Here is a 24,535-nt window from a genome sequence, read left to right on the forward strand (position 1 = left end):
GGCAGACACCCTCTCGAGCACCCCGAAGACTTCTTGAGCCCTCGGCTGTGATGGGTTCCAGGCTGACAAAAGAACGGTCGTGTGTGCATTCGCGGAAGAGAGAAAGTCTGAGGCAAGTTCGAGTGAACAAGGATGGCCTCCTCGGGTCCGTCGTTTCCGTAGTGTAGCGGTTATCACGTCTGCTTCACACGCAGAAGGTCCCCGGTTCGATCCCGGGCGGGAACAGTACTTTCCTGCCTATGTCGTATTGTCCTCCAATGAGCCACGTCGTGTGTGGATCTGCTGCATGTCTCTTCGTTATGCAAGTACCACATTTATTGAATTTTTTAGTTACGATGGCAACATCACTACAAGTTGTCTGTGAAGTAAGGTGCACACAAGCAGTTTCCGTGGTGTAGCGGTTATCACGTCTGCCTAACACGCAGAAGGTCCCCGGTTAGATCCCGGGCGGAAACACTTTTTCATTACTTTAAGCAAGACGTACTAACATGCATCTGCTACCATCTGTACCCGAAACCCTCGTAATCGCCTTCAGGCGTCGGACCCGAGTGTCAATTGCTCACATCGAATAAGAAATTCATTTGATATTGACGGCGAGCTTTTTGCGCTGACTCAGCCGCTGACGTGCGATCAGTGTGCACAAAACACTAGGACTCGTCCGGGATTTGAACCCGGGACCTCCTGCACCCTAAGCAGGAATCATACCCCTAGACCAACGAGGCCTGTGACACAGCGAATGCCAATTATTCCAGTCCCTCGATGTCGTCCAGGGTGCCCTAGAAGTCTCGTGTACGCTGGCGGGATGGGGGCGGCGCGAATTCCCGCGGTCGGCGGCCTTCCTGGGCTATTGGTACCTTCATGTAGAGCTGCCGCTGGGCTCGCAATGCCTGCTGCTGAGAAAGTGATTGCTTTTGCTGATATGACTTGCAATAACGACTGCGCGAAACGCCGCTATCTCGTTAGGGGTGCTACGGCAGACACCCTCTCGAGCACCCCGAAGACTTCTTGAGCCCTCGGCTGTGATGGGTTCCAGGCTGACAAAAGAACGGTCGTGTGTGCATTCGCGGAAGAGAGAAAGTCTGAGGCAAGTTCGAGTGAACAAGGATGGCCTCCTCGGGTCCGTCGTTTCCGTAGTGTAGCGGTTATCACGTCTGCTTCACACGCAGAAGGTCCCCGGTTCGATCCCGGGCGGGAACAGTACTTTCCTGCCTATGTCGTATTGTCCTCCAATGAGCCACGTCGTGTGTGGATCTGCTGCATGTCTCTTCGTTATGCAAGTACCACATTTATTGAATTTTTTAGTTACGATGGCAACATCACTACAAGTTGTCTGTGAAGTAAGGTGCACACAAGCAGTTTCCGTGGTGTAGCGGTTATCACGTCTGCCTAACACGCAGAAGGTCCCCGGTTAGATCCCGGGCGGAAACACTTTTTCATTACTTTAAGCAAGACGTACTAACATGCATCTGCTACCATCTGTACCCGAAACCCTCGTAATCGCCTTCAGGCGTCGGACCCGAGTGTCAATTGCTCACATCGAATAAGAAATTCATTTGATATTGACGGCGAGCTTTTTGCGCTGACTCAGCCGCTGACGTGCGATCAGTGTGCACAAAACACTAGGACTCGTCCGGGATTTGAACCCGGGACCTCCTGCACCCTAAGCAGGAATCATACCCCTAGACCAACGAGGCCTGTGACACAGCGAATGCCAATTATTCCAGTCCCTCGATGTCGTCCAGGGTGCCCTAGAAGTCTCGTGTACGCTGGCGGGATGGGGGCGGCGCGAATTCCCGCGGTCGGCGGCCTTCCTGGGCTATTGGTACCTTCATGTAGAGCTGCCGCTGGGCTCGCAATGCCTGCTGCTGAGAAAGTGATTGCTTTTGCTGATATGACTTGCAATAACGACTGCGCGAAACGCCGCTATCTCGTTAGGGGTGCTACGGCAGACACCCTCTCGAGCACCCCGAAGACTTCTTGAGCCCTCGGCTGTGATGGGTTCCAGGCTGACAAAAGAACTGTCGTGTGTGCATTCGCGGACGAGAGAAAGTCTGAGGCAAGTTCGAGTGAACAAGGATGGACTCCTCGGGTCCGTCGATTCCGTAGTGTAGCGGTTATCACGTCTGCTTCACACGCAGTAGGTCCCCGGTTCGATCCCGGGCGGGAACAGTACTTTCCTGCCTATGTCGTATTGTGCTCCAATGAGCCACGTCGTGTGTGGATCTGCTGCATGTCCCTTCGTTTTGCAAGTACCACATTTATTGAATTTTATAGTTACGATGGCAACATCACTACAAGTTGTCTGTGAAGTAAGGTGTACACAAGCAGTTTCCGTGGTGTAGCGGTTATCACGTCTGCCTAACACGCAGAAGGTTCCCGGTTCGATCCCGGGCGGAAACACTTTTTCATCACTTTAAGCAAGACGTACTAACATGCATCTGCTACCATCTGTACCCGAAACCCTCGTAATCGCCTTCACGCGTCGGACCCGAGTGTCAATTGCTCACATCGAATAAGAAATTCATTTGATATTGACGGCGAGCTTTTTGCGCTGACTCAGCCACTGACGTGCGATCAGTGTGCACAAAACGCTAGGACTCGTCCGGAATTTGAACCCGGGACTTCCTGCACCCTAAGCAGGAATCATACCCCTAGACCAACGAGCCCTGTGACACAGCAAATGCCAATTATTCCAGTCCCTCGATGTCGTCCAGGGTGCCCTAGAAGTCTCGTGTACGCTGGCGGGATGGGGGCGGCGCGAATTCCCGCGGTCGGCGGCCTTCCTGGGCTATTGGTACCTTCATGTAGAGCTGCCGCTGGGCTCGCAATGCCTGCTGCTGAGAAAGTGATTGCTTTTGCTGATATGACTTGCAATAACGACTGCGCGAAACGCCGCTATCTCGTTAGGGGTGCTACGGCAGACACCCTCTCGAGCACCCCGAAGACTTCTTGAGCCCTCGGCTGTGATGGGTTCCAGGCTGACAAAAGAACGGTCGTGTGTGCATTCGCGGAAGAGAGAAAGTCTGAGGCAAGTTCGAGTGAACAAGGATGGCCTCCTCGGGTCCGTCGTTTCCGTAGTGTAGCGGTTATCACGTCTGCTTCACACGCAGAAGGTCCCCGGTTCGATCCCGGGCGGGAACAGTACTTTCCTGCCTATGTCGTATTGTCCTCCAATGAGACGTACTAACATGCATCTGCTACCATCTGTACCCGAAACCCTCGTAATCGCCTTCAGGCGTCGGACCCGAGTGTCAATTGCTCACATCGAATAAGAAATTCATTTGATATTGATATTGCCGCTGGGCTCGCAATGCCTGCTGCTGAGAAAGTGATTGCTTTTGCTGATATGACTTGCAATAACGACTGCGCGAAACGCCGCTATCTCGTTAGGGGTGCTACGGCAGACACCCTCTCGAGCACCCCGAAGACTTCTTGAGCCCTCGGCTGTGATGGGTTCCAGGCTGACAAAAGAACGGTCGTGTGTGCATTCGCGGAAGAGAGAAAGTCTGAGGCAAGTTCGAGTGAACAAGGTTAGATCCCGGGCGGAAACACTTTTTCATTACTTTAAGCAAGACGTACTAACATGCATCTGCTACCATCTGTACCCGAAACCCTCGTAATCGCCTTCAGGCGTCGGACCCGAGTGTCAATTGCTCACATCGAATAAGAAATTCATTTGATATTGACGGCGAGCTTTTTGCGCTGACTCAGCCGCTGACGTGCGATCAGTGTGCACAAAACACTAGGACTCGTCCGGGATTTGAACCCGGGACCTCCTGCACCCTAAGCAGGAATCATACCCCTAGGCCAACGAGGCCTGTGACACAGCGAATGCCAATTATTCCAGTCCCTCGATGTCGTCCAGGGTGCCCTAGAAGTCTCGTGTACGCTGGCGGGATGGGGGCGGCGCGAATTCCCGCGGTCGGCGGCCTTCCTGGGCTATTGGTACCTTCATGTAGAGCTGCCGCTGGGCTCGCAATGCCTGCTGCTGAGAAAGTGATTGCTTTTGCTGATATGACTTGCAATAACGACTGCGCGAAACGCCGCTATCTCGTTAGGGGTGCTACGGCAGACACCCTCTCGAGCACCCCGAAGACTTCTTGAGCCCTCGGCTGTGATGGGTTCCAGGCTGACAAAAGAACGGTCGTGTGTGCATTCGCGGAAGAGAGAAAGTCTGAGGCAAGTTCGAGTGAACAAGGATGGCCTCCTCGGGTCCGTCGTTTCCGTAGTGTAGCGGTTATCACGTCTGCTTCACACGCAGAAGGTCCCCGGTTCGATCCCGGGCGGGAACAGTACTTTCCTGCCTATGTCGTATTGTCCTCCAATGAGCCACGTCGTGTGTGGATCTGCTGCATGTCTCTTCGTTATGCAAGTACCACATTTATTGAATTTTTTAGTTACGATGGCAACATCACTACAAGTTGTCTGTGAAGTAAGGTGCACACAAGCAGTTTCCGTGGTGTAGCGGTTATCACGTCTGCCTAACACGCAGAAGGTCCCCGGTTAGATCCCGGGCGGAAACACTTTTTCATTACTTTAAGCAAGACGTACTAACATGCATCTGCTACCATCTGTACCCGAAACCCTCGTAATCGCCTTCAGGCGTCGGACCCGAGTGTCAATTGCTCACATCGAATAAGAAATTCATTTGATATTGACGGCGAGCTTTTTGCGCTGACTCAGCCGCTGACGTGCGATCAGTGTGCACAAAACACTAGGACTCGTCCGGGATTTGAACCCGGGACCTCCTGCACCCTAAGCAGGAATCATACCCCTAGACCAACGAGGCCTGTGACACAGCGAATGCCAATTATTCCAGTCCCTCGATGTCGTCCAGGGTGCCCTAGAAGTCTCGTGTACGCTGGCGGGATGGGGGCGGCGCGAATTCCCGCGGTCGGCGGCCTTCCTGGGCTATTGGTACCTTCATGTAGAGCTGCCGCTGGGCTCGCAATGCCTGCTGCTGAGAAAGTGATTGCTTTTGCTGATATGACTTGCAATAACGACTGCGCGAAACGCCGCTATCTCGTTAGGGGTGCTACGGCAGACACCCTCTCGAGCACCCCGAAGACTTCTTGAGCCCTCGGCTGTGATGGGTTCCAGGCTGACAAAAGAACGGTCGTGTGTGCATTCGCGGAAGAGAGAAAGTCTGAGGCAAGTTCGAGTGAACAAGGATGGCCTCCTCGGGTCCGTCGTTTCCGTAGTGTAGCGGTTATCACGTCTGCTTCACACGCAGAAGGTCCCCGGTTCGATCCCGGGCGGGAACAGTACTTTCCTGCCTATGTCGTATTGTCCTCCAATGAGCCACGTCGTGTGTGGATCTGCTGCATGTCTCTTCGTTATGCAAGTACCACATTTATTGAATTTTTTAGTTACGATGGCAACATCACTACAAGTTGTCTGTGAAGTAAGGTGCACACAAGCAGTTTCCGTGGTGTAGCGGTTATCACGTCTGCCTAACACGCAGAAGGTCCCCGGTTAGATCCCGGGCGGAAACACTTTTTCATTACTTTAAGCAAGACGTACTAACATGCATCTGCTACCATCTGTACCCGAAACCCTCGTAATCGCCTTCAGGCGTCGGACCCGAGTGTCAATTGCTCACATCGAATAAGAAATTCATTTGATATTGACGGCGAGCTTTTTGCGCTGACTCAGCCGCTGACGTGCGATCAGTGTGCACAAAACACTAGGACTCGTCCGGGATTTGAACCCGGGACCTCCTGCACCCTAAGCAGGAATCATACCCCTAGACCAACGAGGCCTGTGACACAGCGAATGCCAATTATTCCAGTCCCTCGATGTCGTCCAGGGTGCCCTAGAAGTCTCGTGTACGCTGGCGGGATGGGGGCGGCGCGAATTCCCGCGGTCGGCGGCCTTCCTGGGCTATTGGTACCTTCATGTAGAGCTGCCGCTGGGCTCGCAATGCCTGCTGCTGAGAAAGTGATTGCTTTTGCTGATATGACTTGCAATAACGACTGCGCGAAACGCCGCTATCTCGTTAGGGGTGCTACGGCAGACACCCTCTCGAGCACCCCGAAGACTTCTTGAGCCCTCGGCTGTGATGGGTTCCAGGCTGACAAAAGAACTGTCGTGTGTGCATTCGCGGACGAGAGAAAGTCTGAGGCAAGTTCGAGTGAACAAGGATGGACTCCTCGGGTCCGTCGATTCCGTAGTGTAGCGGTTATCACGTCTGCTTCACACGCAGTAGGTCCCCGGTTCGATCCCGGGCGGGAACAGTACTTTCCTGCCTATGTCGTATTGTGCTCCAATGAGCCACGTCGTGTGTGGATCTGCTGCATGTCCCTTCGTTTTGCAAGTACCACATTTATTGAATTTTATAGTTACGATGGCAACATCACTACAAGTTGTCTGTGAAGTAAGGTGTACACAAGCAGTTTCCGTGGTGTAGCGGTTATCACGTCTGCCTAACACGCAGAAGGTTCCCGGTTCGATCCCGGGCGGAAACACTTTTTCATCACTTTAAGCAAGACGTACTAACATGCATCTGCTACCATCTGTACCCGAAACCCTCGTAATCGCCTTCACGCGTCGGACCCGAGTGTCAATTGCTCACATCGAATAAGAAATTCATTTGATATTGACGGCGAGCTTTTTGCGCTGACTCAGCCACTGACGTGCGATCAGTGTGCACAAAACGCTAGGACTCGTCCGGAATTTGAACCCGGGACTTCCTGCACCCTAAGCAGGAATCATACCCCTAGACCAACGAGCCCTGTGACACAGCAAATGCCAATTATTCCAGTCCCTCGATGTCGTCCAGGGTGCCCTAGAAGTCTCGTGTACGCTGGCGGGATGGGGGCGGCGCGAATTCCCGCGGTCGGCGGCCTTCCTGGGCTATTGGTACCTTCATGTAGAGCTGCCGCTGGGCTCGCAATGCCTGCTGCTGAGAAAGTGATTGCTTTTGCTGATATGACTTGCAATAACGACTGCGCGAAACGCCGCTATCTCGTTAGGGGTGCTACGGCAGACACCCTCTCGAGCACCCCGAAGACTTCTTGAGCCCTCGGCTGTGATGGGTTCCAGGCTGACAAAAGAACGGTCGTGTGTGCATTCGCGGAAGAGAGAAAGTCTGAGGCAAGTTCGAGTGAACAAGGATGGCCTCCTCGGGTCCGTCGTTTCCGTAGTGTAGCGGTTATCACGTCTGCTTCACACGCAGAAGGTCCCCGGTTCGATCCCGGGCGGGAACAGTACTTTCCTGCCTATGTCGTATTGTCCTCCAATGAGACGTACTAACATGCATCTGCTACCATCTGTACCCGAAACCCTCGTAATCGCCTTCAGGCGTCGGACCCGAGTGTCAATTGCTCACATCGAATAAGAAATTCATTTGATATTGATATTGCCGCTGGGCTCGCAATGCCTGCTGCTGAGAAAGTGATTGCTTTTGCTGATATGACTTGCAATAACGACTGCGCGAAACGCCGCTATCTCGTTAGGGGTGCTACGGCAGACACCCTCTCGAGCACCCCGAAGACTTCTTGAGCCCTCGGCTGTGATGGGTTCCAGGCTGACAAAAGAACGGTCGTGTGTGCATTCGCGGAAGAGAGAAAGTCTGAGGCAAGTTCGAGTGAACAAGGTTAGATCCCGGGCGGAAACACTTTTTCATTACTTTAAGCAAGACGTACTAACATGCATCTGCTACCATCTGTACCCGAAACCCTCGTAATCGCCTTCAGGCGTCGGACCCGAGTGTCAATTGCTCACATCGAATAAGAAATTCATTTGATATTGACGGCGAGCTTTTTGCGCTGACTCAGCCGCTGACGTGCGATCAGTGTGCACAAAACACTAGGACTCGTCCGGGATTTGAACCCGGGACCTCCTGCACCCTAAGCAGGAATCATACCCCTAGGCCAACGAGGCCTGTGACACAGCGAATGCCAATTATTCCAGTCCCTCGATGTCGTCCAGGGTGCCCTAGAAGTCTCGTGTACGCTGGCGGGATGGGGGCGGCGCGAATTCCCGCGGTCGGCGGCCTTCCTGGGCTATTGGTACCTTCATGTAGAGCTGCCGCTGGGCTCGCAATGCCTGCTGCTGAGAAAGTGATTGCTTTTGCTGATATGACTTGCAATAACGACTGCGCGAAACGCCGCTATCTCGTTAGGGGTGCTACGGCAGACACCCTCTCGAGCACCCCGAAGACTTCTTGAGCCCTCGGCTGTGATGGGTTCCAGGCTGACAAAAGAACGGTCGTGTGTGCATTCGCGGAAGAGAGAAAGTCTGAGGCAAGTTCGAGTGAACAAGGATGGCCTCCTCGGGTCCGTCGTTTCCGTAGTGTAGCGGTTATCACGTCTGCTTCACACGCAGAAGGTCCCCGGTTCGATCCCGGGCGGGAACAGTACTTTCCTGCCTATGTCGTATTGTCCTCCAATGAGCCACGTCGTGTGTGGATCTGCTGCATGTCTCTTCGTTATGCAAGTACCACATTTATTGAATTTTTTAGTTACGATGGCAACATCACTACAAGTTGTCTGTGAAGTAAGGTGCACACAAGCAGTTTCCGTGGTGTAGCGGTTATCACGTCTGCCTAACACGCAGAAGGTCCCCGGTTAGATCCCGGGCGGAAACACTTTTTCATTACTTTAAGCAAGACGTACTAACATGCATCTGCTACCATCTGTACCCGAAACCCTCGTAATCGCCTTCAGGCGTCGGACCCGAGTGTCAATTGCTCACATCGAATAAGAAATTCATTTGATATTGACGGCGAGCTTTTTGCGCTGACTCAGCCGCTGACGTGCGATCAGTGTGCACAAAACACTAGGACTCGTCCGGGATTTGAACCCGGGACCTCCTGCACCCTAAGCAGGAATCATACCCCTAGACCAACGAGGCCTGTGACACAGCGAATGCCAATTATTCCAGTCCCTCGATGTCGTCCAGGGTGCCCTAGAAGTCTCGTGTACGCTGGCGGGATGGGGGCGGCGCGAATTCCCGCGGTCGGCGGCCTTCCTGGGCTATTGGTACCTTCATGTAGAGCTGCCGCTGGGCTCGCAATGCCTGCTGCTGAGAAAGTGATTGCTTTTGCTGATATGACTTGCAATAACGACTGCGCGAAACGCCGCTATCTCGTTAGGGGTGCTACGGCAGACACCCTCTCGAGCACCCCGAAGACTTCTTGAGCCCTCGGCTGTGATGGGTTCCAGGCTGACAAAAGAACGGTCGTGTGTGCATTCGCGGAAGAGAGAAAGTCTGAGGCAAGTTCGAGTGAACAAGGATGGCCTCCTCGGGTCCGTCGTTTCCGTAGTGTAGCGGTTATCACGTCTGCTTCACACGCAGAAGGTCCCCGGTTCGATCCCGGGCGGGAACAGTACTTTCCTGCCTATGTCGTATTGTCCTCCAATGAGCCACGTCGTGTGTGGATCTGCTGCATGTCTCTTCGTTATGCAAGTACCACATTTATTGAATTTTTTAGTTACGATGGCAACATCACTACAAGTTGTCTGTGAAGTAAGGTGCACACAAGCAGTTTCCGTGGTGTAGCGGTTATCACGTCTGCCTAACACGCAGAAGGTCCCCGGTTAGATCCCGGGCGGAAACACTTTTTCATTACTTTAAGCAAGACGTACTAACATGCATCTGCTACCATCTGTACCCGAAACCCTCGTAATCGCCTTCAGGCGTCGGACCCGAGTGTCAATTGCTCACATCGAATAAGAAATTCATTTGATATTGACGGCGAGCTTTTTGCGCTGACTCAGCCGCTGACGTGCGATCAGTGTGCACAAAACACTAGGACTCGTCCGGGATTTGAACCCGGGACCTCCTGCACCCTAAGCAGGAATCATACCCCTAGACCAACGAGGCCTGTGACACAGCGAATGCCAATTATTCCAGTCCCTCGATGTCGTCCAGGGTGCCCTAGAAGTCTCGTGTACGCTGGCGGGATGGGGGCGGCGCGAATTCCCGCGGTCGGCGGCCTTCCTGGGCTATTGGTACCTTCATGTAGAGCTGCCGCTGGGCTCGCAATGCCTGCTGCTGAGAAAGTGATTGCTTTTGCTGATATGACTTGCAATAACGACTGCGCGAAACGCCGCTATCTCGTTAGGGGTGCTACGGCAGACACCCTCTCGAGCACCCCGAAGACTTCTTGAGCCCTCGGCTGTGATGGGTTCCAGGCTGACAAAAGAACTGTCGTGTGTGCATTCGCGGACGAGAGAAAGTCTGAGGCAAGTTCGAGTGAACAAGGATGGACTCCTCGGGTCCGTCGATTCCGTAGTGTAGCGGTTATCACGTCTGCTTCACACGCAGTAGGTCCCCGGTTCGATCCCGGGCGGGAACAGTACTTTCCTGCCTATGTCGTATTGTGCTCCAATGAGCCACGTCGTGTGTGGATCTGCTGCATGTCCCTTCGTTTTGCAAGTACCACATTTATTGAATTTTATAGTTACGATGGCAACATCACTACAAGTTGTCTGTGAAGTAAGGTGTACACAAGCAGTTTCCGTGGTGTAGCGGTTATCACGTCTGCCTAACACGCAGAAGGTCCCCGGTTCGATCCCGGGCGGAAACACTTTTTCATCACTTTAAGCAAGACGTACTAACATGCATCTGCTACCATCTGTACCCGAAACCCTCGTAATCGCCTTCACGCGTCGGACCCGAGTGTCAATTGCTCACATCGAATAAGAAATTCATTTGATATTGACGGCGAGCTTTTTGCGCTGACTCAGCCACTGACGTGCGATCAGTGTGCACAAAACGCTAGGACTCGTCCGGAATTTGAACCCGGGACTTCCTGCACCCTAAGCAGGAATCATACCCCTAGACCAACGAGCCCTGTGACACAGCAAATGCCAATTATTCCAGTCCCTCGATGTCGTCCAGGGTGCCCTAGAAGTCTCGTGTACGCTGGCGGGATGGGGGCGGCGCGAATTCCCGCGGTCGGCGGCCTTCCTGGGCTATTGGTACCTTCATGTAGAGCTGCCGCTGGGCTCGCAATGCCTGCTGCTGAGAAAGTGATTGCTTTTGCTGATATGACTTGCAATAACGACTGCGCGAAACGCCGCTATCTCGTTAGGGGTGCTACGGCAGACACCCTCTCGAGCACCCCGAAGACTTCTTGAGCCCTCGGCTGTGATGGGTTCCAGGCTGACAAAAGAACTGTCGTGTGTGCATTCGCGGACGAGAGAAAGTCTGAGGCAAGTTCGAGTGAACAAGGATGGACTCCTCGGGTCCGTCGATTCCGTAGTGTAGCGGTTATCACGTCTGCTTCACACGCAGTAGGTCCCCGGTTCGATCCCGGGCGGGAACAGTACTTTCCTGCCTATGTCGTATTGTGCTCCAATGAGCCACGTCGTGTGTGGATCTGCTGCATGTCCCTTCGTTTTGCAAGTACCACATTTATTGAATTTTATAGTTACGATGGCAACATCACTACAAGTTGTCTGTGAAGTAAGGTGTACACAAGCAGTTTCCGTGGTGTAGCGGTTATCACGTCTGCCTAACACGCAGAAGGTCCCCGGTTCGATCCCGGGCGGAAACACTTTTTCATCACTTTAAGCAAGACGTACTAACATGCATCTGCTACCATCTGTACCCGAAACCCTCGTAATCGCCTTCACGCGTCGGACCCGAGTGTCAATTGCTCACATCGAATAAGAAATTCATTTGATATTGACGGCGAGCTTTTTGCGCTGACTCAGCCACTGACGTGCGATCAGTGTGCACAAAACGCTAGGACTCGTCCGGAATTTGAACCCGGGACTTCCTGCACCCTAAGCAGGAATCATACCCCTAGACCAACGAGCCCTGTGACACAGCAAATGCCAATTATTCCAGTCCCTCGATGTCGTCCAGGGTGCCCTAGAAGTCTCGTGTACGCTGGCGGGATGGGGGCGGCGCGAATTCCCGCGGTCGGCGGCCTTCCTGGGCTATTGGTACCTTCATGTAGAGCTGCCGCTGGGCTCGCAATGCCTGCTGCTGAGAAAGTGATTGCTTTTGCTGATATGACTTGCAATAACGACTGCGCGAAACGCCGCTATCTCGTTAGGGGTGCTACGGCAGACACCCTCTCGAGCACCCCGAAGACTTCTTGAGCCCTCGGCTGTGATGGGTTCCAGGCTGACAAAAGAACTGTCGTGTGTGCATTCGCGGACGAGAGAAAGTCTGAGGCAAGTTCGAGTGAACAAGGATGGACTCCTCGGGTCCGTCGATTCCGTAGTGTAGCGGTTATCACGTCTGCTTCACACGCAGTAGGTCCCCGGTTCGATCCCGGGCGGGAACAGTACTTTCCTGCCTATGTCGTATTGTGCTCCAATGAGCCACGTCGTGTGTGGATCTGCTGCATGTCCCTTCGTTTTGCAAGTACCACATTTATTGAATTTTATAGTTACGATGGCAACATCACTACAAGTTGTCTGTGAAGTAAGGTGTACACAAGCAGTTTCCGTGGTGTAGCGGTTATCACGTCTGCCTAACACGCAGAAGGTCCCCGGTTCGATCCCGGGCGGAAACACTTTTTCATCACTTTAAGCAAGACGTACTAACATGCATCTGCTACCATCTGTACCCGAAACCCTCGTAATCGCCTTCACGCGTCGGACCCGAGTGTCAATTGCTCACATCGAATAAGAAATTCATTTGATATTGACGGCGAGCTTTTTGCGCTGACTCAGCCACTGACGTGCGATCAGTGTGCACAAAACGCTAGGACTCGTCCGGAATTTGAACCCGGGACTTCCTGCACCCTAAGCAGGAATCATACCCCTAGACCAACGAGCCCTGTGACACAGCAAATGCCAATTATTCCAGTCCCTCGATGTCGTCCAGGGTGCCCTAGAAGTCTCGTGTACGCTGGCGGGATGGGGGCGGCGCGAATTCCCGCGGTCGGCGGCCTTCCTGGGCTATTGGTACCTTCATGTAGAGCTGCCGCTGGGCTCGCAATGCCTGCTGCTGAGAAAGTGATTGCTTTTGCTGATATGACTTGCAATAACGACTGCGCGAAACGCCGCTATCTCGTTAGGGGTGCTACGGCAGACACCCTCTCGAGCACCCCGAAGACTTCTTGAGCCCTCGGCTGTGATGGGTTCCAGGCTGACAAAAGAACTGTCGTGTGTGCATTCGCGGACGAGAGAAAGTCTGAGGCAAGTTCGAGTGAACAAGGATGGACTCCTCGGGTCCGTCGATTCCGTAGTGTAGCGGTTATCACGTCTGCTTCACACGCAGTAGGTCCCCGGTTCGATCCCGGGCGGGAACAGTACTTTCCTGCCTATGTCGTATTGTGCTCCAATGAGCCACGTCGTGTGTGGATCTGCTGCATGTCCCTTCGTTTTGCAAGTACCACATTTATTGAATTTTATAGTTACGATGGCAACATCACTACAAGTTGTCTGTGAAGTAAGGTGTACACAAGCAGTTTCCGTGGTGTAGCGGTTATCACGTCTGCCTAACACGCAGAAGGTCCCCGGTTCGATCCCGGGCGGAAACACTTTTTCATCACTTTAAGCAAGACGTACTAACATGCATCTGCTACCATCTGTACCCGAAACCCTCGTAATCGCCTTCACGCGTCGGACCCGAGTGTCAATTGCTCACATCGAATAAGAAATTCATTTGATATTGACGGCGAGCTTTTTGCGCTGACTCAGCCACTGACGTGCGATCAGTGTGCACAAAACGCTAGGACTCGTCCGGAATTTGAACCCGGGACTTCCTGCACCCTAAGCAGGAATCATACCCCTAGACCAACGAGCCCTGTGACACAGCAAATGCCAATTATTCCAGTCCCTCGATGTCGTCCAGGGTGCCCTAGAAGTCTCGTGTACGCTGGCGGGATGGGGGCGGCGCGAATTCCCGCGGTCGGCGGCCTTCCTGGGCTATTGGTACCTTCATGTAGAGCTGCCGCTGGGCTCGCAATGCCTGCTGCTGAGAAAGTGATTGCTTTTGCTGATATGACTTGCAATAACGACTGCGCGAAACGCCGCTATCTCGTTAGGGGTGCTACGGCAGACACCCTCTCGAGCACCCCGAAGACTTCTTGAGCCCTCGGCTGTGATGGGTTCCAGGCTGACAAAAGAACTGTCGTTTGTGCATTCGCGGACGAGAGAAAGTCTGAGGCAAGTTCGAGTGAACAAGGATGGACTCCTCGGGTCCGTCGTTTCCGTAGTGTAGCGGTTATCACGTCTGCTTCACACGCAGAAGGTCCCCGGTTCGATCCCGGGCGGGAACAGTACTTTCCTGCCTATGTCGTATTGTCCTCCAATGAGCCACGTCGTGTGTGGATCTGCTGCATGTCTCTTCGTTATGCAAGTACCACATTTATTGAATTTTTTAGTTACGATGGCAACATCACTACAAGTTGTCTGTGAAGTAAGGTGCACACAAGCAGTTTCCGTGGTGTAGCGGTTATCACGTCTGCCTAACACGCAGAAGGTCCCCGGTTCGATCCCGGGCGGAAACACTTTTTCATTACTTTAAGCAAGACGTACTAACATGCATCTGCTACCATCTGTACCCGAAACCCTCGTAATCGCCTTCAGGCGTCGGACCCGAGTGTCAATTGCTCACATCGAATAAGAAATTCATTTGATATTGACGGCGAGCTTTTTGCGCTGACTCAGCCACTGACGTGCGATCAGTGTGCACAAAACGCTAGGACTCGTCCGGGATTTGAACCCGGGACCTCCTGCACCCTAAGCAGGAATCATACCCCTAGGCCAACGAGGCCTGTGACACAGCGAATGCCAATTATTCCAGTCCCTCGATGTCGTCCAGGGTGCCCTAGAAGTCTCGTGTACGCTGGCGGGATGGGGGCGGCGCGAATTCCCGCGGTCGGCGGCCTTCCTGGGCTATTGGTACCTTCATGTAGAGCTGCCGCTGGGCTCGCAATGCCTGCTGCTGAGAAAGTGATTGCTTTTGCTGATATGACTTGCAATAACGACTGCGCGAAACGCCGCTATCTCGTTAGGGGTGCTACGGCAGACACCCTCTCGAGCACCCCGAAGACTTCTTGAGCCCTCGGCTGTGATGGGTTCCAGGCTGACAAAAGAACGGTCGTGTGTGCATTCGCGGAAGAGAGAAAGTCTGAGGCAAGTTCGAGTGAACAAGGATGGCCTCCTCGGGTCCGTCGTTTCCGTAGTGTAGCGGTTATCACGTCTGCTTCACACGCAGAAGGTCCCCGGTTCGATCCCGGGCGGGAACAGTACTTTCCTGCCTATGTCGTATTGTCCTCCAATGAGCCACGTCGTGTGTGGATCTGCTGCATGTCTCTTCGTTATGCAAGTACCACATTTATTGAATTTTTTAGTTACGATGGCAACATCACTACAAGTTGTCTGTGAAGTAAGGTGCACACAAGCAGTTTCCGTGGTGTAGCGGTTATCACGTCTGCCTAACACGCAGAAGGTCCCCGGTTAGATCCCGGGCGGAAACACTTTTTCATTACTTTAAGCAAGACGTACTAACATGCATCTGCTACCATCTGTACCCGAAACCCTCGTAATCGCCTTCAGGCGTCGGACCCGAGTGTCAATTGCTCACATCGAATAAGAAATTCATTTGATATTGACGGCGAGCTTTTTGCGCTGACTCAGCCGCTGACGTGCGATCAGTGTGCACAAAACACTAGGACTCGTCCGGGATTTGAACCCGGGACCTCCTGCACCCTAAGCAGGAATCATACCCCTAGGCCAACGAGGCCTGTGACACAGCGAATGCCAATTATTCCAGTCCCTCGATGTCGTCCAGGGTGCCCTAGAAGTCTCGTGTACGCTGGCGGGATGGGGGCGGCGCGAATTCCCGCGGTCGGCGGCCTTCCTGGGCTATTGGTACCTTCATGTAGAGCTGCCGCTGGGCTCGCAATGCCTGCTGCTGAGAAAGTGATTGCTTTTGCTGATATGACTTGCAATAACGACTGCGCGAAACGCCGCTATCTCGTTAGGGGTGCTACGGCAGACACCCTCTCGAGCACCCCGAAGACTTCTTGAGCCCTCGGCTGTGATGGGTTCCAGGCTGACAAAAGAACGGTCGTGTGTGCATTCGCGGAAGAGAGAAAGTCTGAGGCAAGTTCGAGTGAACAAGGATGGCCTCCTCGGGTCCGTCGTTTCCGTAGTGTAGCGGTTATCACGTCTGCTTCACACGCAGAAGGTCCCCGGTTCGATCCCGGGCGGGAACAGTACTTTCCTGCCTATGTCGTATTGTCCTCCAATGAGCCACGTCGTGTGTGGATCTGCTGCATGTCTCTTCGTTATGCAAGTACCACATTTATTGAATTTTTTAGTTACGATGGCAACATCACTACAAGTTGTCTGTGAAGTAAGGTGCACACAAGCAGTTTCCGTGGTGTAGCGGTTATCACGTCTGCCTAACACGCAGAAGGTCCCCGGTTAGATCCCGGGCGGAAACACTTTTTCATCACTTTAAGCAAGACGTACTAACATGCATCTGCTACCATCTGTACCCGAAACCCTCGTAATCGCCTTCACGCGTCGGACCCGAGTGTCAATTGCTCACATCGAATAAGAAATTCATTTGATATTGACGGCGAGCTTTTTGCGCTGACTCAGCCACTGACGTGCGATCAGTGTGCACAAAACGCTAGGACTCGTCCGGAATTTGAACCCGGGACTTCCTGCACCCTAAGCAGGAATCATACCCCTAGACCAACGAGCCCTGTGACACAGCAAATGCCAATTATTCCAGTCCCTCGATGTCGTCCAGGGTGCCCTAGAAGTCTCGTGTACGCTGGCGGGATGGGGGCGGCGCGAATTCCCGCGGTCGGCGGCCTTCCTGGGCTATTGGTACCTTCATGTAGAGCTGCCGCTGGGCTCGCAATGCCTGCTGCTGAGAAAGTGATTGCTTTTGCTGATATGACTTGCAATAACGACTGCGCGAAACGCCGCTATCTCGTTAGGGGTGCTACGGCAGACACCCTCTCGAGCACCCCGAAGACTTCTTGAGCCCTCGGCTGTGATGGGTTCCAGGCTGACAAAAGAACTGTCGTGTGTGCATTCGCGGACGAGAGAAAGTCTGAGGCAAGTTCGAGTGAACAAGGATGGACTCCTCGGGTCCGTCGTTTCCGTAGTGTAGCGGTTATCACGTCTGCTTCACACGCAGAAGGTCCCCGGTTCGATCCCGGGCGGGAACAGTACTTTCCTGCCTATGTCGTATTGTCCTCCAATGAGCCACGTCGTGTGTGGATCTGCTGCATGTCCCTTCGTTTTGCAAGTACCACATTTATTGAATTTTTTAGTTACGATGGCAACATCACTACAAGTTGTCTGTGAAGTAAGGTGCACACAAGCAGTTTCCGTGGTGTAGCGGTTATCACGTCTGCCTAACACGCAGAAGGTCCCCGGTTAGATCCCGGGACGAAACACTTTTTCATCACTTTAAGCAAGACGTACTAACATGCATCTGCTACCATCTGTACCCGAAACCCTCGTAATCGCCTTCACGCGTCGGACCCGAGTGTCAATTGCTCACATCGAATAAGAAATTCATTTGATATTGACGGCGAGCTTTTTGCGCTGACTCAGCCACTGACGTGCGATCAGTTTGCACAAAACGCTAGGGCTCGTCCGGGATTTGAACCCGGGACCTCCTGCACCCTAAGCAGGAATCATACCCCTAGACCAACGAGCCCTGTGACCCGGCGAATGCCAATTATTCCAGTCCCTCGATGTCGTCCAGGGTGCCCTAGAAGTCTCGTGTACGCTGGCGGGATGGGGGCGGCGCGAATTCCCGCGGTCGGCGGCCTTCCTGGGCTATTGGTACCTTCATGTAGAGCTGCCGCTGGGCTCGCAATGCCTGCTGCTGAGAAAGTGATTGCTTTTGCTGATATGACTTGCAATAACGACTGCGCGAAACGCCGCTATCTCGTTAGGGGTGCTACGGCAGACACCCTCTCGAGCACCCCGAAGACTTCTTGAGCCCTCGGCTGTGATGGGTTCCAGGCTGACAAAAGAACTGTCGTTTGTGCATTCGCGGACGAGAGAAAGTCTGAGGCAAGTTCGAGTGAACAAGGATGGACTCCTCGGGTCCGTCGTTTCCGTAGTGTAGCGGTTATCACGTCTGCTTCACACGCAGAAGGTCCCCGGTTCGATCCCGGGCGGGAACAGTACTTTCCTGCCTATGTCGTATTGTCCTCCAATGAGCCACGTCGTGTGTGGATCTGCTGCATGTCTCTTCGTTATGCAAGTACCACATTTATTGAATTTTTTAGTTACGATGGCAACATCACTACAAGTTGTCTGTGAAGTAAGGTGCACACAAGCAGTTTCCGTGGTGTAGCGGTTATCACGTCTGCCTAACACGCAGAAGGTCCCCGGTTAGATCCCGGGCGGAAACACTTTTTCATTACTTTAAGCAAGACGTACTAACATGCATCTGCTACCATCTGTACCCGAAACCCTCGTAATCGCCTTCAGGCGTCGGACCCGAGTGTCAATTGCTCACATCGAATAAGAAATTCATTTGATATTGACGGCGAGCTTTTTGCGCTGACTCAGCCGCTGACGTGCGATCAGTGTGCACAAAACACTAGGACTCGTCCGGGATTTGAACCCGGGACCTCCTGCACCCTAAGCAGGAATCATACCCCTAGGCCAACGAGGCCTGTGACACAGCGAATGCCAATTATTCCAGTCCCTCGATGTCGTCCAGGGTGCCCTAGAAGTCTCGTGTACGCTGGCGGGATGGGGGCGGCGCGAATTCCCGCGGTCGGCGGCCTTCCTGGGCTATTGGTACCTTCATGTAGAGCTGCCGCTGGGCTCGCAATGCCTGCTGCTGAGAAAGTGATTGCTTTTGCTGATATGACTTGCAATAACGACTGCGCGAAACGCCGCTATCTCGTTAGGGGTGCTACGGCAGACACCCTCTCGAGCACCCCGAAGACTTCTTGAGCCCTCGGCTGTGATGGGTTCCAGGCTGACAAAAGAACGGTCGTGTGTGCATTCGCGGAAGAGAGAAAGTCTGAGGCAAGTTCGAGTGAACAAGGATGGCCTCCTCGGGTCCGTCGTTTCCGTAGTGTAGCGGTTATCACGTCTGCTTCACACGCAGAAGGTCCCCGGTTCGATCCCGGGCGGGAACAGTACTTTCCTGCCTATGTCGTATTGTCCTCCAATGAGCCACGTCGTGTGTGGATCTGCTGCATGTCTCTTCGTTATGCAAGTACCACATTTATTGAATTTTTTAGTTACGATGGCAACATCACTACAAGTTGTCTGTGAAGTAAGGTGCACACAAGCAGTTTCCGTGGTGTAGCGGTTATCACGTCTGCCTAACACGCAGAAGGTCCCCGGTTAGATCCCGGGCGGAAACACTTTTTCATCACTTTAAGCAAGACGTACTAACATGCATCTGCTACCATCTGTACCCGAAACCCTCGTAATCGCCTTCACGCGTCGGACCCGAGTGTCAATTGCTCACATCGAATAAGAAATTCATTTGATATTGACGGCGAGCTTTTTGCGCTGACTCAGCCACTGACGTGCGATCAGTGTGCACAAAACGCTAGGACTCGTCCGGAATTTGAACCCGGGACTTCCTGCACCCTAAGCAGGAATCATACCCCTAGACCAACGAGCCCTGTGACACAGCAAATGCCAATTATTCCAGTCCCTCGATGTCGTCCAGGGTGCCCTAGAAGTCTCGTGTACGCTGGCGGGATGGGGGCGGCGCGAATTCCCGCGGTCGGCGGCCTTCCTGGGCTATTGGTACCTTCATGTAGAGCTGCCGCTGGGCTCGCAATGCCTGCTGCTGAGAAAGTGATTGCTTTTGCTGATATGACTTGCAATAACGACTGCGCGAAACGCCGCTATCTCGTTAGGGGTGCTACGGCAGACACCCTCTCGAGCACCCCGAAGACTTCTTGAGCCCTCGGCTGTGATGGGTTCCAGGCTGACAAAAGAACTGTCGTGTGTGCATTCGCGGACGAGAGAAAGTCTGAGGCAAGTTCGAGTGAACAAGGATGGACTCCTCGGGTCCGTCGTTTCCGTAGTGTAGCGGTTATCACGTCTGCTTCACACGCAGAAGGTCCCCGGTTCGATCCCGGGCGGGAACAGTACTTTCCTGCCTATGTCGTATTGTCCTCCAATGAGCCACGTCGTGTGTGGATCTGCTGCATGTCCCTTCGTTTTGCAAGTACCACATTTATTGAATTTTTTAGTTACGATGGCAACATCACTACAAGTTGTCTGTGAAGTAAGGTGCACACAAGCAGTTTCCGTGGTGTAGCGGTTATCACGTCTGCCTAACACGCAGAAGGTCCCCGGTTAGATCCCGGGACGAAACACTTTTTCATCACTTTAAGCAAGACGTACTAACATGCATCTGCTACCATCTGTACCCGAAACCCTCGTAATCGCCTTCACGCGTCGGACCCGAGTGTCAATTGCTCACATCGAATAAGAAATTCATTTGATATTGACGGCGAGCTTTTTGCGCTGACTCAGCCACTGACGTGCGATCAGTTTGCACAAAACGCTAGGGCTCGTCCGGGATTTGAACCCGGGACCTCCTGCACCCTAAGCAGGAATCATACCCCTAGACCAACGAGCCCTGTGACCCGGCGAATGCCAATTATTCCAGTCCCTCGATGTCGTCCAGGGTGCCCTAGAAGTCTCGTGTACGCTGGCGGGATGGGGGCGGCGCGAATTCCCGCGGTCGGCGGCCTTCCTGGGCTATTGGTACCTTCATGTAGAGCTGCCGCTGGGCTCGCAATGCCTGCTGCTGAGAAAGTGATTGCTTTTGCTGATATGACTTGCAATAACGACTGCGCGAAACGCCGCTATCTCGTTAGGGGTGCTACGGCAGACACCCTCTCGAGCACCCCGAAGACTTCTTGAGCCCTCGGCTGTGATGGGTTCCAGGCTGACAAAAGAACTGTCGTTTGTGCATTCGCGGACGAGAGAAAGTCTGAGGCAAGTTCGAGTGAACAAGGATGGACTCCTCGGGTCCGTCGTTTCCGTAGTGTAGCGGTTATCACGTCTGCTTCACACGCAGAAGGTCCCCGGTTCGATCCCGGGCGGGAACAGTACTTTCCTGCCTATGTCGTATTGTCCTCCAATGAGCCACGTCGTGTGTGGATCTGCTGCATGTCTCTTCGTTATGCAAGTACCACATTTATTGAATTTTTTAGTTACGATGGCAACATCACTACAAGTTGTCTGTGAAGTAAGGTGCACACAAGCAGTTTCCGTGGTGTAGCGGTTATCACGTCTGCCTAACACGCAGAAGGTCCCCGGTTCGATCCCGGGCGGAAACACTTTTTCATTACTTTAAGCAAGACGTACTAACATGCATCTGCTACCATCTGTACCCGAAACCCTCGTAATCGCCTTCAGGCGTCGGACCCGAGTGTCAATTGCTCACATCGAATAAGAAATTCATTTGATATTGACGGCGAGCTTTTTGCGCTGACTCAGCCACTGACGTGCGATCAGTGTGCACAAAACGCTAGGACTCGTCCGGGATTTGAACCCGGGACCTCCTGCACCCTAAGCAGGAATCATACCCCTAGGCCAACGAGGCCTGTGACACAGCGAATGCCAATTATTCCAGTCCCTCGATGTCGTCCAGGGTGCCCTAGAAGTCTCGTGTACGCTGGCGGGATGGGGGCGGCGCGAATTCCCGCGGTCGGCGGCCTTCCTGGGCTATTGGTACCTTCATGTAGAGCTGCCGCTGGGCTCGCAATGCCTGCTGCTGAGAAAGTGATTGCTTTTGCTGATATGACTTGCAATAACGACTGCGCGAAACGCCGCTATCTCGTTAGGGGTGCTACGGCAGACACCCTCTCGAGCACCCCGAAGACTTCTTGAGCCCTCGGCTGTGATGGGTTCCAGGCTGACAAAAGAACTGTCGTGTGTGCATTCGCGGACGAGAGAAAGTCTGAGGCAAGTTCGAGTGAACAAGGATGGACTCCTCGGGTCCGTCGATTCCGTAGTGTAGCGGTTATCACGTCTGCTTCACACGCAGTAGGTCCCCGGTTCGATCCCGGGCGGGAACAGTACTTTCCTGCCTATGTCGTATTGTGCTCCAATGAGCCACGTCGTGTGTGGATCTGCTGCATGTCCCTTCGTTTTGCAAGTACCACATTTATTGAATTTTATAGTTACGATGGCAACATCACTACAAGTTGTCTGTGAAGTAAGGTGTACACAAGCAGTTTCCGTGGTGTAGCGGTTATCACGTCTGCCTAACACGCAGAAGGTCCCCGGTTCGATCCCGGGCGGAAACACTTTTTCATCACTTTAAGCAAGACGTACTAACATGCATCTGCTACCATCTGTACCCGAAACCCTCGTAATCGCCTTCACGCGTCGGACCCGAGTGTCAATTGCTCACATCGAATAAGAAATTCATTTGATATTGACGGCGAGCTTTTTGCGCTGACTCAGCCACTGACGTGCGATCAGTGTGCACAAAACGCTAGGACTCGTCCGGAATTTGAACCCGGGACTTCCTGCACCCTAAGCAGGAATCATACCCCTAGACCAACGAGCCCTGTGACACAGCAAATGCCAATTATTCCAGTCCCTCGATGTCGTCCAGGGTGCCCTAGAAGTCTCGTGTACGCTGGCGGGATGGGGGCGGCGCGAATTCCCGCGGTCGGCGGCCTTCCTGGGCTATTGGTACCTTCATGTAGAGCTGCCGCTGGGCTCGCAATGCCTGCTGCTGAGAAAGTGATTGCTTTTGCTGATATGACTTGCAATAACGACTGCGCGAAACGCCGCTATCTCGTTAGGGGTGCTACGGCAGACACCCTCTCGAGCACCCCGAAGACTTCTTGAGCCCTCGGCTGTGATGGGTTCCAGGCTGACAAAAGAACTGTCGTGTGTGCATTCGCGGACGAGAGAAAGTCTGAGGCAAGTTCGAGTGAACAAGGATGGACTCCTCGGGTCCGTCGTTTCCGTAGTGTAGCGGTTATCACGTCTGCTTCACACGCAGAAGGTCCCCGGTTCGATCCCGGGCGGGAACAGTACTTTCCTGCCTATGTCGTATTGTCCTCCAATGAGCCACGTCGTGTGTGGATCTGCTGCATGTCCCTTCGTTTTGCAAGTACCACATTTATTGAATTTTTTAGTTACGATGGCAACATCACTACAAGTTGTCTGTGAAGTAAGGTGCACACAAGCAGTTTCCGTGGTGTAGCGGTTATCACGTCTGCCTAACACGCAGAAGGTCCCCGGTTAGATCCCGGGACGAAACACTTTTTCATCACTTTAAGCAAGACGTACTAACATGCATCTGCTACCATCTGTACCCGAAACCCTCGTAATCGCCTTCACGCGTCGGACCCGAGTGTCAATTGCTCACATCGAATAAGAAATTCATTTGATATTGACGGCGAGCTTTTTGCGCTGACTCAGCCACTGACGTGCGATCAGTTTGCACAAAACGCTAGGGCTCGTCCGGGATTTGAACCCGGGACCTCCTGCACCCTAAGCAGGAATCATACCCCTAGACCAACGAGCCCTGTGACCCGGCGAATGCCAATTATTCCAGTCCCTCGATGTCGTCCAGGGTGCCCTAGAAGTCTCGTGTACGCTGGCGGGATGGGGGCGGCGCGAATTCCCGCGGTCGGCGGCCTTCCTGGGCTATTGGTACCTTCATGTAGAGCTGCCGCTGGGCTCGCAATGCCTGCTGCTGAGAAAGTGATTGCTTTTGCTGATATGACTTGCAATAACGACTGCGCGAAACGCCGCTATCTCGTTAGGGGTGCTACGGCAGACACCCTCTCGAGCACCCCGAAGACTTCTTGAGCCCTCGGCTGTGATGGGTTCCAGGCTGACAAAAGAACTGTCGTTTGTGCATTCGCGGACGAGAGAAAGTCTGAGGCAAGTTCGAGTGAACAAGGATGGACTCCTCGGGTCCGTCGTTTCCGTAGTGTAGCGGTTATCACGTCTGCTTCACACGCAGAAGGTCCCCGGTTCGATCCCGGGCGGGAACAGTACTTTCCTGCCTATGTCGTATTGTGCTCCAATGAGCCACGTCGTGTGTGGATCTGCTGCATGTCCCTTCGTTTTGCAAGTACCACATTTATTGAATTTTATAGTTACGATGGCAACATCACTACAAGTTGTCTGTGAAGTAAGGTGTACACAAGCAGTTTCCGTGGTGTAGCGGTTATCACGTCTGCCTAACACGCAGAAGGTCCCCGGTTCGATCCCGGGCGGAAACACTTTTTCATCACTTTAAGCAAGACGTACTAACATGCATCTGCTACCATCTGTACCCGAAACCCTCGTAATCGCCTTCACGCGTCGGACCCGAGTGTCAATTGCTCACATCGAATAAGAAATTCATTTGATATTGACGGCGAGCTTTTTGCGCTGACTCAGCCACTGACGTGCGATCAGTTTGCACAAAACGCTAGGGCTCGTCCGGGATTTGAACCCGGGACCTCCTGCACCCTAAGCAGGAATCATACCCCTAGACCAACGAGCCCTGTGACCCGGCGAATGCCAATTATTCCAGTCCCTCGATGTCGTCCAGGGTGCCCTAGAAGTCTCGTGTACGCTGGCGGGATGGGGGCGGCGCGAATTCCCGCGGTCGGCGGCCTTCCTGGGCTATT

The 24,535-nt window shown here is 53.3% G+C and overlaps 64 non-coding genes across 64 annotated transcripts; 48 read left to right on the plus strand and 16 right to left on the minus strand.

Moving 5' to 3' along the window:
* The first annotated feature begins 152 nt into the window (after positions 1 to 152).
* Trnav-cac (transfer RNA valine (anticodon CAC)) lies at positions 153 to 225 on the plus strand. Its single transcript has one exon. It is a non-coding gene; the product is annotated as a tRNA-Val (tRNA).
* Positions 226 to 383: 158 nt separating this feature from the next.
* Positions 384 to 456, plus strand: Trnav-aac (transfer RNA valine (anticodon AAC)). Its single transcript has one exon. It is a non-coding gene; the product is annotated as a tRNA-Val (tRNA).
* Positions 457 to 650: 194 nt separating this feature from the next.
* Trnap-agg (transfer RNA proline (anticodon AGG)) lies at positions 651 to 723 on the minus strand. Its single transcript has one exon. It is a non-coding gene; the product is annotated as a tRNA-Pro (tRNA).
* A 401-nt stretch (positions 724 to 1,124) lies between these two features.
* On the plus strand, positions 1,125 to 1,197 carry Trnav-cac (transfer RNA valine (anticodon CAC)). Its single transcript has one exon. It is a non-coding gene; the product is annotated as a tRNA-Val (tRNA).
* A 158-nt stretch (positions 1,198 to 1,355) lies between these two features.
* On the plus strand, positions 1,356 to 1,428 carry Trnav-aac (transfer RNA valine (anticodon AAC)). The gene has a single exon. It is a non-coding gene; the product is annotated as a tRNA-Val (tRNA).
* A 194-nt stretch (positions 1,429 to 1,622) lies between these two features.
* Trnap-agg (transfer RNA proline (anticodon AGG)) lies at positions 1,623 to 1,695 on the minus strand. Its single transcript has one exon. It is a non-coding gene; the product is annotated as a tRNA-Pro (tRNA).
* A 401-nt stretch (positions 1,696 to 2,096) lies between these two features.
* Positions 2,097 to 2,169, plus strand: Trnav-cac (transfer RNA valine (anticodon CAC)). Its single transcript has one exon. It is a non-coding gene; the product is annotated as a tRNA-Val (tRNA).
* A 158-nt stretch (positions 2,170 to 2,327) lies between these two features.
* On the plus strand, positions 2,328 to 2,400 carry Trnav-aac (transfer RNA valine (anticodon AAC)). The gene has a single exon. It is a non-coding gene; the product is annotated as a tRNA-Val (tRNA).
* Positions 2,401 to 3,068: 668 nt separating this feature from the next.
* On the plus strand, positions 3,069 to 3,141 carry Trnav-cac (transfer RNA valine (anticodon CAC)). Its single transcript has one exon. It is a non-coding gene; the product is annotated as a tRNA-Val (tRNA).
* Positions 3,142 to 3,745: 604 nt separating this feature from the next.
* On the minus strand, positions 3,746 to 3,818 carry Trnap-agg (transfer RNA proline (anticodon AGG)). Its single transcript has one exon. It is a non-coding gene; the product is annotated as a tRNA-Pro (tRNA).
* A 401-nt stretch (positions 3,819 to 4,219) lies between these two features.
* On the plus strand, positions 4,220 to 4,292 carry Trnav-cac (transfer RNA valine (anticodon CAC)). Its single transcript has one exon. It is a non-coding gene; the product is annotated as a tRNA-Val (tRNA).
* Positions 4,293 to 4,450: 158 nt separating this feature from the next.
* On the plus strand, positions 4,451 to 4,523 carry Trnav-aac (transfer RNA valine (anticodon AAC)). Its single transcript has one exon. It is a non-coding gene; the product is annotated as a tRNA-Val (tRNA).
* Positions 4,524 to 4,717: 194 nt separating this feature from the next.
* Trnap-agg (transfer RNA proline (anticodon AGG)) lies at positions 4,718 to 4,790 on the minus strand. Its single transcript has one exon. It is a non-coding gene; the product is annotated as a tRNA-Pro (tRNA).
* Positions 4,791 to 5,191: 401 nt separating this feature from the next.
* On the plus strand, positions 5,192 to 5,264 carry Trnav-cac (transfer RNA valine (anticodon CAC)). Its single transcript has one exon. It is a non-coding gene; the product is annotated as a tRNA-Val (tRNA).
* A 158-nt stretch (positions 5,265 to 5,422) lies between these two features.
* On the plus strand, positions 5,423 to 5,495 carry Trnav-aac (transfer RNA valine (anticodon AAC)). The gene has a single exon. It is a non-coding gene; the product is annotated as a tRNA-Val (tRNA).
* Positions 5,496 to 5,689: 194 nt separating this feature from the next.
* On the minus strand, positions 5,690 to 5,762 carry Trnap-agg (transfer RNA proline (anticodon AGG)). Its single transcript has one exon. It is a non-coding gene; the product is annotated as a tRNA-Pro (tRNA).
* A 401-nt stretch (positions 5,763 to 6,163) lies between these two features.
* On the plus strand, positions 6,164 to 6,236 carry Trnav-cac (transfer RNA valine (anticodon CAC)). The gene has a single exon. It is a non-coding gene; the product is annotated as a tRNA-Val (tRNA).
* Positions 6,237 to 6,394: 158 nt separating this feature from the next.
* Positions 6,395 to 6,467, plus strand: Trnav-aac (transfer RNA valine (anticodon AAC)). Its single transcript has one exon. It is a non-coding gene; the product is annotated as a tRNA-Val (tRNA).
* Positions 6,468 to 7,135: 668 nt separating this feature from the next.
* On the plus strand, positions 7,136 to 7,208 carry Trnav-cac (transfer RNA valine (anticodon CAC)). The gene has a single exon. It is a non-coding gene; the product is annotated as a tRNA-Val (tRNA).
* Positions 7,209 to 7,812: 604 nt separating this feature from the next.
* Trnap-agg (transfer RNA proline (anticodon AGG)) lies at positions 7,813 to 7,885 on the minus strand. Its single transcript has one exon. It is a non-coding gene; the product is annotated as a tRNA-Pro (tRNA).
* Positions 7,886 to 8,286: 401 nt separating this feature from the next.
* Trnav-cac (transfer RNA valine (anticodon CAC)) lies at positions 8,287 to 8,359 on the plus strand. The gene has a single exon. It is a non-coding gene; the product is annotated as a tRNA-Val (tRNA).
* Positions 8,360 to 8,517: 158 nt separating this feature from the next.
* Trnav-aac (transfer RNA valine (anticodon AAC)) lies at positions 8,518 to 8,590 on the plus strand. Its single transcript has one exon. It is a non-coding gene; the product is annotated as a tRNA-Val (tRNA).
* Positions 8,591 to 8,784: 194 nt separating this feature from the next.
* Positions 8,785 to 8,857, minus strand: Trnap-agg (transfer RNA proline (anticodon AGG)). Its single transcript has one exon. It is a non-coding gene; the product is annotated as a tRNA-Pro (tRNA).
* A 401-nt stretch (positions 8,858 to 9,258) lies between these two features.
* Trnav-cac (transfer RNA valine (anticodon CAC)) lies at positions 9,259 to 9,331 on the plus strand. The gene has a single exon. It is a non-coding gene; the product is annotated as a tRNA-Val (tRNA).
* Positions 9,332 to 9,489: 158 nt separating this feature from the next.
* On the plus strand, positions 9,490 to 9,562 carry Trnav-aac (transfer RNA valine (anticodon AAC)). Its single transcript has one exon. It is a non-coding gene; the product is annotated as a tRNA-Val (tRNA).
* Positions 9,563 to 9,756: 194 nt separating this feature from the next.
* Trnap-agg (transfer RNA proline (anticodon AGG)) lies at positions 9,757 to 9,829 on the minus strand. The gene has a single exon. It is a non-coding gene; the product is annotated as a tRNA-Pro (tRNA).
* Positions 9,830 to 10,230: 401 nt separating this feature from the next.
* On the plus strand, positions 10,231 to 10,303 carry Trnav-cac (transfer RNA valine (anticodon CAC)). Its single transcript has one exon. It is a non-coding gene; the product is annotated as a tRNA-Val (tRNA).
* A 158-nt stretch (positions 10,304 to 10,461) lies between these two features.
* Positions 10,462 to 10,534, plus strand: Trnav-aac (transfer RNA valine (anticodon AAC)). Its single transcript has one exon. It is a non-coding gene; the product is annotated as a tRNA-Val (tRNA).
* A 668-nt stretch (positions 10,535 to 11,202) lies between these two features.
* Trnav-cac (transfer RNA valine (anticodon CAC)) lies at positions 11,203 to 11,275 on the plus strand. Its single transcript has one exon. It is a non-coding gene; the product is annotated as a tRNA-Val (tRNA).
* A 158-nt stretch (positions 11,276 to 11,433) lies between these two features.
* Trnav-aac (transfer RNA valine (anticodon AAC)) lies at positions 11,434 to 11,506 on the plus strand. Its single transcript has one exon. It is a non-coding gene; the product is annotated as a tRNA-Val (tRNA).
* A 668-nt stretch (positions 11,507 to 12,174) lies between these two features.
* Trnav-cac (transfer RNA valine (anticodon CAC)) lies at positions 12,175 to 12,247 on the plus strand. The gene has a single exon. It is a non-coding gene; the product is annotated as a tRNA-Val (tRNA).
* Positions 12,248 to 12,405: 158 nt separating this feature from the next.
* Positions 12,406 to 12,478, plus strand: Trnav-aac (transfer RNA valine (anticodon AAC)). Its single transcript has one exon. It is a non-coding gene; the product is annotated as a tRNA-Val (tRNA).
* Positions 12,479 to 13,146: 668 nt separating this feature from the next.
* Positions 13,147 to 13,219, plus strand: Trnav-cac (transfer RNA valine (anticodon CAC)). Its single transcript has one exon. It is a non-coding gene; the product is annotated as a tRNA-Val (tRNA).
* A 158-nt stretch (positions 13,220 to 13,377) lies between these two features.
* Trnav-aac (transfer RNA valine (anticodon AAC)) lies at positions 13,378 to 13,450 on the plus strand. The gene has a single exon. It is a non-coding gene; the product is annotated as a tRNA-Val (tRNA).
* Positions 13,451 to 14,118: 668 nt separating this feature from the next.
* Positions 14,119 to 14,191, plus strand: Trnav-cac (transfer RNA valine (anticodon CAC)). The gene has a single exon. It is a non-coding gene; the product is annotated as a tRNA-Val (tRNA).
* Positions 14,192 to 14,349: 158 nt separating this feature from the next.
* Positions 14,350 to 14,422, plus strand: Trnav-aac (transfer RNA valine (anticodon AAC)). The gene has a single exon. It is a non-coding gene; the product is annotated as a tRNA-Val (tRNA).
* Positions 14,423 to 14,611: 189 nt separating this feature from the next.
* On the minus strand, positions 14,612 to 14,688 carry Trnap-agg (transfer RNA proline (anticodon AGG)). The gene has a single exon. It is a non-coding gene; the product is annotated as a tRNA-Pro (tRNA).
* A 402-nt stretch (positions 14,689 to 15,090) lies between these two features.
* Positions 15,091 to 15,163, plus strand: Trnav-cac (transfer RNA valine (anticodon CAC)). Its single transcript has one exon. It is a non-coding gene; the product is annotated as a tRNA-Val (tRNA).
* A 158-nt stretch (positions 15,164 to 15,321) lies between these two features.
* Trnav-aac (transfer RNA valine (anticodon AAC)) lies at positions 15,322 to 15,394 on the plus strand. The gene has a single exon. It is a non-coding gene; the product is annotated as a tRNA-Val (tRNA).
* Positions 15,395 to 15,588: 194 nt separating this feature from the next.
* On the minus strand, positions 15,589 to 15,661 carry Trnap-agg (transfer RNA proline (anticodon AGG)). The gene has a single exon. It is a non-coding gene; the product is annotated as a tRNA-Pro (tRNA).
* Positions 15,662 to 16,062: 401 nt separating this feature from the next.
* Trnav-cac (transfer RNA valine (anticodon CAC)) lies at positions 16,063 to 16,135 on the plus strand. The gene has a single exon. It is a non-coding gene; the product is annotated as a tRNA-Val (tRNA).
* A 158-nt stretch (positions 16,136 to 16,293) lies between these two features.
* Positions 16,294 to 16,366, plus strand: Trnav-aac (transfer RNA valine (anticodon AAC)). Its single transcript has one exon. It is a non-coding gene; the product is annotated as a tRNA-Val (tRNA).
* A 668-nt stretch (positions 16,367 to 17,034) lies between these two features.
* Trnav-cac (transfer RNA valine (anticodon CAC)) lies at positions 17,035 to 17,107 on the plus strand. The gene has a single exon. It is a non-coding gene; the product is annotated as a tRNA-Val (tRNA).
* Positions 17,108 to 17,265: 158 nt separating this feature from the next.
* Trnav-aac (transfer RNA valine (anticodon AAC)) lies at positions 17,266 to 17,338 on the plus strand. Its single transcript has one exon. It is a non-coding gene; the product is annotated as a tRNA-Val (tRNA).
* Positions 17,339 to 17,532: 194 nt separating this feature from the next.
* Positions 17,533 to 17,604, minus strand: Trnap-agg (transfer RNA proline (anticodon AGG)). The gene has a single exon. It is a non-coding gene; the product is annotated as a tRNA-Pro (tRNA).
* A 402-nt stretch (positions 17,605 to 18,006) lies between these two features.
* Trnav-cac (transfer RNA valine (anticodon CAC)) lies at positions 18,007 to 18,079 on the plus strand. Its single transcript has one exon. It is a non-coding gene; the product is annotated as a tRNA-Val (tRNA).
* A 158-nt stretch (positions 18,080 to 18,237) lies between these two features.
* Positions 18,238 to 18,310, plus strand: Trnav-aac (transfer RNA valine (anticodon AAC)). Its single transcript has one exon. It is a non-coding gene; the product is annotated as a tRNA-Val (tRNA).
* A 194-nt stretch (positions 18,311 to 18,504) lies between these two features.
* On the minus strand, positions 18,505 to 18,577 carry Trnap-agg (transfer RNA proline (anticodon AGG)). The gene has a single exon. It is a non-coding gene; the product is annotated as a tRNA-Pro (tRNA).
* Positions 18,578 to 18,978: 401 nt separating this feature from the next.
* Trnav-cac (transfer RNA valine (anticodon CAC)) lies at positions 18,979 to 19,051 on the plus strand. The gene has a single exon. It is a non-coding gene; the product is annotated as a tRNA-Val (tRNA).
* A 158-nt stretch (positions 19,052 to 19,209) lies between these two features.
* Positions 19,210 to 19,282, plus strand: Trnav-aac (transfer RNA valine (anticodon AAC)). Its single transcript has one exon. It is a non-coding gene; the product is annotated as a tRNA-Val (tRNA).
* Positions 19,283 to 19,950: 668 nt separating this feature from the next.
* Positions 19,951 to 20,023, plus strand: Trnav-cac (transfer RNA valine (anticodon CAC)). The gene has a single exon. It is a non-coding gene; the product is annotated as a tRNA-Val (tRNA).
* A 158-nt stretch (positions 20,024 to 20,181) lies between these two features.
* Trnav-aac (transfer RNA valine (anticodon AAC)) lies at positions 20,182 to 20,254 on the plus strand. The gene has a single exon. It is a non-coding gene; the product is annotated as a tRNA-Val (tRNA).
* A 194-nt stretch (positions 20,255 to 20,448) lies between these two features.
* Trnap-agg (transfer RNA proline (anticodon AGG)) lies at positions 20,449 to 20,520 on the minus strand. Its single transcript has one exon. It is a non-coding gene; the product is annotated as a tRNA-Pro (tRNA).
* Positions 20,521 to 20,922: 402 nt separating this feature from the next.
* On the plus strand, positions 20,923 to 20,995 carry Trnav-cac (transfer RNA valine (anticodon CAC)). The gene has a single exon. It is a non-coding gene; the product is annotated as a tRNA-Val (tRNA).
* Positions 20,996 to 21,153: 158 nt separating this feature from the next.
* Positions 21,154 to 21,226, plus strand: Trnav-aac (transfer RNA valine (anticodon AAC)). The gene has a single exon. It is a non-coding gene; the product is annotated as a tRNA-Val (tRNA).
* Positions 21,227 to 21,415: 189 nt separating this feature from the next.
* Positions 21,416 to 21,492, minus strand: Trnap-agg (transfer RNA proline (anticodon AGG)). Its single transcript has one exon. It is a non-coding gene; the product is annotated as a tRNA-Pro (tRNA).
* A 402-nt stretch (positions 21,493 to 21,894) lies between these two features.
* Trnav-cac (transfer RNA valine (anticodon CAC)) lies at positions 21,895 to 21,967 on the plus strand. Its single transcript has one exon. It is a non-coding gene; the product is annotated as a tRNA-Val (tRNA).
* A 158-nt stretch (positions 21,968 to 22,125) lies between these two features.
* Positions 22,126 to 22,198, plus strand: Trnav-aac (transfer RNA valine (anticodon AAC)). The gene has a single exon. It is a non-coding gene; the product is annotated as a tRNA-Val (tRNA).
* Positions 22,199 to 22,866: 668 nt separating this feature from the next.
* Trnav-cac (transfer RNA valine (anticodon CAC)) lies at positions 22,867 to 22,939 on the plus strand. Its single transcript has one exon. It is a non-coding gene; the product is annotated as a tRNA-Val (tRNA).
* Positions 22,940 to 23,097: 158 nt separating this feature from the next.
* On the plus strand, positions 23,098 to 23,170 carry Trnav-aac (transfer RNA valine (anticodon AAC)). The gene has a single exon. It is a non-coding gene; the product is annotated as a tRNA-Val (tRNA).
* Positions 23,171 to 23,364: 194 nt separating this feature from the next.
* Positions 23,365 to 23,436, minus strand: Trnap-agg (transfer RNA proline (anticodon AGG)). The gene has a single exon. It is a non-coding gene; the product is annotated as a tRNA-Pro (tRNA).
* A 402-nt stretch (positions 23,437 to 23,838) lies between these two features.
* Positions 23,839 to 23,911, plus strand: Trnav-cac (transfer RNA valine (anticodon CAC)). The gene has a single exon. It is a non-coding gene; the product is annotated as a tRNA-Val (tRNA).
* A 158-nt stretch (positions 23,912 to 24,069) lies between these two features.
* Positions 24,070 to 24,142, plus strand: Trnav-aac (transfer RNA valine (anticodon AAC)). Its single transcript has one exon. It is a non-coding gene; the product is annotated as a tRNA-Val (tRNA).
* A 194-nt stretch (positions 24,143 to 24,336) lies between these two features.
* Trnap-agg (transfer RNA proline (anticodon AGG)) lies at positions 24,337 to 24,408 on the minus strand. Its single transcript has one exon. It is a non-coding gene; the product is annotated as a tRNA-Pro (tRNA).
* Between the last annotated feature and the right edge of the window lie 127 nt (positions 24,409 to 24,535).

This window comes from Schistocerca serialis, chromosome 2, assembly GCF_023864345.2.
Source record: "Schistocerca serialis cubense isolate TAMUIC-IGC-003099 chromosome 2, iqSchSeri2.2, whole genome shotgun sequence".
NCBI lineage: Eukaryota > Metazoa > Arthropoda > Insecta > Orthoptera > Acrididae > Schistocerca > Schistocerca serialis.